Below are 7,809 nucleotides of genomic sequence, written 5' to 3' on the forward strand. Positions count from 1 at the left end.
TACTTTGTTAGCATTCTTAGGATCGACAAAACCTTCCGGCTGCATCATATACAACTCTTCCTTAAGGAAGCCGTTAAGGAATGCCGTTTTGACGTCCATCTGCCATATCTCATAATCATAGTATGCGGCAATTGCTAACATGATTCGGACGGACTTCAGCTTCGCTACGGGTGAGAAAGTCTCATCGTAGTCAACCCCTTGAACTTGTCGATAACCCTTAGCGACAAGTCGAGCTTTGTAGATGGTCACATTACCATCCGCGTCCGTCTTCTTCTTAAAGATCCATTTGTTTTCTATGGCTCGCCGCTCATCGGGCAAGTCAGTCAAAGTCCATACTTTGTTTTCATACATGGATTCTATCTCGGATTTCATGGCTTCTAGCCATTTGTCAGAATCCGGGCCCGCCATCGCTTCTTCATAGTTCGAAGGTTCACCGTTGTCTAACAACATGATTTCCAGGACAGGGTTGCCGTACCACTCTGGTGCGGAACGTGTCCTTCTGGACCTACGAAGTTCAGTAGTAACTTGATCCGAAGCTTCATGATCATCATCATTAACTTCTTCCCCAGTCGGTGTAGGCACCACAGGAACATCTTCCCGCGCTGCGCTACTTTCCGGTACGGAAGGGGTGACTATCACCTCATCAAGTTCCACTTTCCTCCCACTCAATTCTTTCGAGAGAAACTCCTTCTCCAGAAAGGACCCGTTCTTGGCAACGAAGATCTTGCCTTCGGATCTGAGGTAGAAGGTATACCCAATAGTTTCCTTAGGGTATCCTATGAAGACGCATTTCTCCGACTTGGGTTCGAGCTTTTCAGGTTGAAGTTTCTTGACATAAGCATCGCATCCCCAAACTTTTAGAAACGACAGCTTAGGTTTCTTCCCAAACCATAATTCATACGGTGTCATCTCAACGGATTTTGACGGAGCCCTATTTAAAGTGAATGCGGCAGTCTCTAAAGCATAGCCCCAAAATGAGAGCGGTAAATCAGTAAGAGACATCATAGATCGCACCATATCTAATAGAGTGCGATTACGACGTTCGGACACACCGTTTCTCTGAGGTGTTCCAGGCGGCGTGAGTTGTGAAACGATTCCACATTTCCTTAAGTGTGTACCAAACTCGTGACTTAAATATTCTCCACCACGATCTGATCGTAAGAATTTTATTTTTCTGTCACGTTGATTCTCAACCTCACTCTGAAATTCCTTGAACTTTTCAAAGGTTTCAGACTTGTGTTTCATTAGGTAGACATACCCATATCTACTTAAGTCATCAGTGAGAGTGAGAACATAACGATATCCTCCGCGAGCCTCAACACTCATTGGACCGCACACATCGGTATGTATGATTTCCAATAAGTTGGTTGCTCGCTCCATTGTTCCGGAGAACGGAGTCTTGGTCATCTTACCCATGAGGCATGGTTCGCACGTGTCAAATGATTCGTAATCAAGAGACTCCAAAAGTCCATCTGCATGGAGCTTCTTCATGCGCTTGACACCAATGTGACCAAGGCGGCAGTGCCACAAGTATGTGGGACTATCGTTATCAACTTTACATCTTTTGGTATTCACACTATGAATATGTGTAACATCACGTTCGAGATTCATCAAGAATAAACCATTGACCAGCGGGGCATGACCATAAAACATATCTCTCAAATAAATAGAACAACCATTATTCTCGGATTTAAATGAGTAGCCATCTCGAATTAAACGAGATCCAGATACAATGTTCATGCTCAAAGCTGGCACTAAATAACAATTATTGAGGTTTAAAACTAATCCCGTGGGTAGATGTAGAGGTAGCGTGCCGACGGCGATCACATCGACCTTGGAACCATTCCCGACGCGCATCGTCACCTCGTCCTTCGCCAGTCTCCGTTTATTCCGTAGTTCCTGTGAGCAACCGCACCGGTATCAATACCCAGGAGCTACTACGAGTACTGGTAAGGTACACATCAATTACATGTATATCACATATACCTTTGGTGTTGCCGGCCTTCTTGTCCGCTAAGTATTTGGGGCAGTTCCGCTTCCAGTGACCACTTCCCTTGCAATAAAAGCACTCAGTCTCGGGCTTGGGTCCATTCTTCGACTTCTTCCCGGCAACTGGCTTACCGGGCGCGGCAACTCCCTTGCCGTCCTTCTTGAAGTTCTTCTTACCCTTGCCCTTCTTGAACTTAGTGGTTTTATTCACCATCAACACTTGATGTTCTTTTCTGATTTCCACCTCCGCTGATTTCAGCATTGAATATATCTCAGGAATGGTCTTTTCCATCCCCTGCATATTGAAGTTCATCACAAAGCTCTTGTAGCTTGGTGGAAGCGACTGAAGGATTCTGTCAATGACCGCGTCATCCGGGAGATTAACTCCCAGCTGAGTCAAGCGGTTGTGCAACCCAGACATTCTGAGTATGTGCTCACTTACAGAACTATTTTCCTCCATTTTACAGCTGAAGAACTTGTCGGAGACTTCATATCTCTCGACCCGAGCATGAGCTTGGAAAACCAATTTCAGCTCCTCGAACATCTCATATGATCCATGTTTCTCAAAACGCTTTTGGAGACCCTGTTCTAAGCTGTAAAGCATGCCGCACTGAACGAGGGAGTAATCATCAGCACGCTGCTGCCAAGCGTTCATAACGTCTTGGTTTTCTGGGATTGGTGCTTCACCTAGCGGTGCTTCTAGGACATAATCTTTCTTGGCTACTATGAGGATGATCCTCAGGTTCCGGACCCAGTCCGTATAGTTGCTGCCATCATCTTTCAGCTTGGTTTTCTCTAGGAACGCGTTGAAATTGAGGACAACGTTGGCCATTTGATCTACAAGACATAGTGTAAAGATTTTAGACTAAGTTCATGATAATTAAGTTCATATAATCAAATTATTTAATGAACTCCCACTTAGATAGACATCCCTCTAGTCATCTAAGTGAAACATGATCCGAGTTAACTAGGCCGTGTCCGATCATCACGTGAGACGGACTAGTCAAGATCGGTGAACATCTCCATGTTGATCGTATCTTCTATACGACTCATGCTCGACCTTTCGGTCCTCCGTGTTCCGAGGCCATGTCTGTACATGCTAGGCTCGTCAAGTCAACCAAAGTGTATTGCGTGTGTTCCGAGGCCATGTCTGTACATGCTAGGCTCGTCAACACCCGTTGTGTTCGAACGTTAGAATCTATCACACCCGATCATCACGTGGTGCTTCGAAACAACGAACCTTCGCAACGGTGCACAATTAGGGTGAACACTTTCTTGAAATTATTATAAGGGATCATCTTACTTACTACCGTCGTTCTAAGCAAATAAGATGCAAAAACATGATAAACATCACATGCAATCAAATAGTGACATGATATGGCCAATATCATTATGCTCCTTTGATCTCCATCTTCGGGGCACCATGATCATCTTCGTCACCGGCATGACACCATGATCTCCATCATCATGATCTCCATCATTGTGTCTTCATGAAGTCGTCACGCCAACGATTACTTCTACTTCTATGGCTAACGCGTTTAGCAACAAAGTAAAGTAATTTACATGGCGTTATTCAATGACACGCAGGTCATACAAAATAATAAAGACAACTCCTATGGCTCCTGCCGGTTGTCATACTCATCGACATGCAAGTCGTGATTCCTATTACAAGAATATGATCAATCTCATACATCACATATATCATTCATCACATCTTCTGGCCATATCACATCACATAGCACATGCTGCAAAAACAAGTTAGACGTCCTCTAATTGTTGTTGCAAGTTTTTACGTGGTTTGTAGGTTTCTAGCAAGAACGTTCTTCCCTACGTATGACCACAACGTGATTTGCCAATTTCTATTTACCCTTCATAAGGACCCTTTTAATCGAATCCGTTCCGACTAAAGTAGGAGAGACGGACACCCGCTAGCCACCTTATGCAACTAGTGCATGTCAATCGGTGGAACCTGTCTCACGTAAGCGTACGTGTAAGGTCGGTCCGGGCCGCTTCATCCTACAATGCCGCCGAAACAAGATACGACTAGTAGCGGCAAGAAGAATTGGCAACATCAACGCCCACAACTGCTTTGTGTTCTACTCGTGCATAGTAACTACGCATAGGCCTGGCTCATGATGCCACTGTTGGGAATCGTTGCATAATTTTAAAATTTTCCTACGCTCACCAAGATGCATCTATGGAGTATACTAGCAACGAGGGGAAAGGAGTGCATCTACATACCCTTGTAGATCGCGAGCGGAAGCGTTCCAATGAACGTGGATGACGGAGTCGTACTCGCCGTGATCCAAATCACCGATGACCGAGTGCCGAACGGACGGCACCTCCGCGTTCAACACACGTACGGTGCAGCGACGTCTCCTCCTTCTTGATCCAGCAAGGGGGAAGGAGAGGTTGATGGAGATCCAGCAGCACGACGGCGTGGTGGTGGATGTAGCGGGATGCCGGCAGGGCTTCGCCGAGCTTCTACGAGAGAGAGAGGTGTAGCAGGGGAGGAGGGAGGCGCCCAAGGCTAAGATATGCTGCCCTCCCCCTTTATATAGGCCCCCTGGGAGGGGGGGCGCCGGCCAAACCCCATCTAGGGTGGGGGCGGCGGCCAAGGGGGTGCCTTGCCCCCCAAGGCAAGTGGGAAGCCCCCCACCCTAGGGTTTCCAACCCTAGGCGCATGGGGGGAGGCCCATGGGGGGGGCGCCCAGCCCACTAGGGGCTGGTTCCCTTCCCACTTCAGCCCACGGGGCCCTCCGGGATAGGTGGCCCCACCCGGTGGACCCCCGGGACCCTTCCGGTGGTCCCGGTACAATACCGGTAACCCCCGAAACTTTCCCGGTGGCCAAAACTTGACTTCCTATATATAATTCTTCACCTCCGGACCATTCCGGAACTCCTCGTGATGTCCGGGATCTCATCCGGGACTCCGAACAACTTTCGGGCTTCCGCATACACATATCTCTACAACCCTAGCGTCACCGAACCTTAAGTGTGTAGACCCTACGGGTTCAGGAGACATGCAGACATGACCGAGACACCTCTCCGGTCAATAACCAACAGCGGGATCTGGATACCCATGTTGGCTCCCACATGTTCCACGATGATCTCATCGGATGAACCACGGTGTCGAGGATTCAATCAATCCCGTATGCAATTCCCTTTGTCAATCGGTATGTTACTTGCCCGAGATTCGATCGTCGGTATCCAATACCTTTGTTCAATCTCGTTACCGGCAAGTCTCTTTACTCGTACCGCAATGCATGATCCCGTGACTAACGCCTTAGTCACATAGAGCTCATTATGATGATGCATTACCGAGTGGGCCCAGAGATACCTCTCCGTCACACGGAGTGACAAATCCCAGTCTCGATCCGTGCCAACCCAACAGACACTTTCGGAGATACCCGTAGTGCACCTTTATAGTCACCCAGTTACGTTGTGATGTTTGGCACACCCAAAGCACTCCTACTGTATCCAGGAGTTGCACGATCTCATGGTCTAAGGAAAAGATACTTGACATTGGAAAAGCTCTAGCAAACGAAACTACACGATCTTTTATGCTATGCTTAGGATTGGGTCTTGTCCATCACATCATTCTCCTAATGATGTGATCCCGTTATCAATGACATCCAATGTCCATAGTCAGGAAACCATGACTATCTGTTGATCAACGAGCTAGTCTACTAGAGGCTTACTAGGGACACATTGTGGTCTATGTATTCACACATGTATTACGATTTCCGAACAATACAATTATAGCATGAACAATAGACAATTACCATGAACAAAGAAATATAATAATAACCATTTATTATTGCCTCTAGGGCATATTTCCAACAGCGCGACGGCGTGGTGGTGGTGGAGCTCGTGGTTCTCCGGCAGGGCTTTGCCAAGCACTACGAAGGAGGAGGAGGTGTTGGAGAGGGGGGAGGGCTGCGCCAGGGAAGGAGGTGTGGCTGCCCTCCCACCCCCACCCCACTATTTACATGGTGAAGGGGAGAGGGGGGCGGCCCCCATAGATGCACCTAGAGGGGGGCGGCGGCCAGGAGGGGGAGACTTGCCCCCCCCCCCCAAGCAGGTGGGAGGCGCCCCCTCCCCCTAGGGTTTCCAACCCTAGGCTCCTGGGCCCTTGGGGGGCCGCACCAGCCCACTAAGGGGCTGGTCCCCACCTGTATTCAGCCCACTAAGTCCTCCGGAGCAGGTGGCCCCACCCGGTGGACCCCCGACACTTTTCGGTGGTCCCGGTACAATATTGATAACCCCCCAAACTATTCGGCGACTGAAACTGGACTTCCCATATATAAATCTTCACCTCCGGACCATTTCGGAACTCCTCGTGACGTTTGGGATCTCATCCGGGACTCCGAACAACTTTTGGTAAGCACATACAATTTCTCATAACAACTCTAGCATCACCGAACCTTAAGTGTGTAGACCCTACGGGTTCGGGAACCATGCAGACATGACCGAGACACCTCTCCGGCCAATAACCAATAGCGGGATCTGGATACCCATATTGGCTCCCACATGTTCCACGATGATCTCATCGGATGAACCACGATGTTGGGGATTCAATCAATCCGTATACAATTCCCTTTGTCCATCGGTATGTTACTTGCCCGAGATTCGATCGTCGGTATCCCTATACCTTGTTCAATCTCATTACCGGCAAGTCTCTTTACTCGTTCCGTAACACATGATCCAGTGGCTAACTCCTTAGTCATATTGAGCTCATTATGATGATGCCTTACCGAGTGGGCCTAGAGATATCCGTCATACGGAGTGACAAATCCCAGTCTCGATTCGTGCCAACCCAACATATACTTTCGGAGATACCTGTAGTGCACCTTTATAGCCACCCAGTTACGTTGTGACATTTGATAAACCCAAAGCATGCCTGCGGTATCCGGGAGTTGCACAATCTCATGGTCTAAGGAAATGATACTTGACATTAGAAAAGCTCTAGCAAACGAACTACACGATCTTGTGCTATGCTTAGGATTGGGTCTTGTCCATCACATCATTCTCCTAATGATGTGATCCCGTTATCAACGACATCCAATGTCCATGGTCTGGCAACCATAATCATCTATTGATCAACGAGCTAGTCAACTAGAGGCTTACTAGGGACATGTTGTGGTCTATGTATTCACACATGTATTACTGTTTCCGACTAATACAATTATAGCATGAACAATAGACAATTATCATGAACAAGGAAATATAATAATAACTATTTTATTATTGCCTCTAGGGCATATTTCCAACAGTCTCCCACTTGCACTAGAGTCAATAATCTAGTTACATTGTGATGAATCAAACACCCATAGAGTTCTGGTGTTGATCATGTTTTGCCCGTGGAAGAGGTTTAGTCAACGGATCTGCGACATTCAGATCCGTATGTACTTTACAAATATCTATGTCTCCATCTTGAATATATTCACGAATGGAGTTGAAGCGACGCTTGATGTGCGTGGTCTTCTTGTGAAACCTAGGCTCCTTGGCAAGGGCAATAGCTCCAGTGTTGTCACAGAAGAGAGTCATCGAGCCCGATGCATTGGGAATCACTCCTAGGTCGGTGATAAACTCCTTCATCCAGACTCCTTCTTGAGCTGCTTCCAAAGCAGCTATGTACTCCGCTTCACATGTAGATCCCGCCACGACGCTTTTCTTGCAACTGCACCAACTGAATGCCGCACCATTCAAAATATACACGTATCCGGTTTGTGACTTGGAGTCATCCAGATCTGTGTCGAAGCTAGCATCGACGTAACCCTTTATGACGAGCTCTTCGTCACCTCCATAAACGAGAAA

The sequence above is a fragment of the Aegilops tauschii genome, chromosome 7 (assembly GCF_002575655.3).
Source record: "Aegilops tauschii subsp. strangulata cultivar AL8/78 chromosome 7, Aet v6.0, whole genome shotgun sequence".
Lineage (NCBI taxonomy): Eukaryota > Viridiplantae > Streptophyta > Magnoliopsida > Poales > Poaceae > Aegilops > Aegilops tauschii.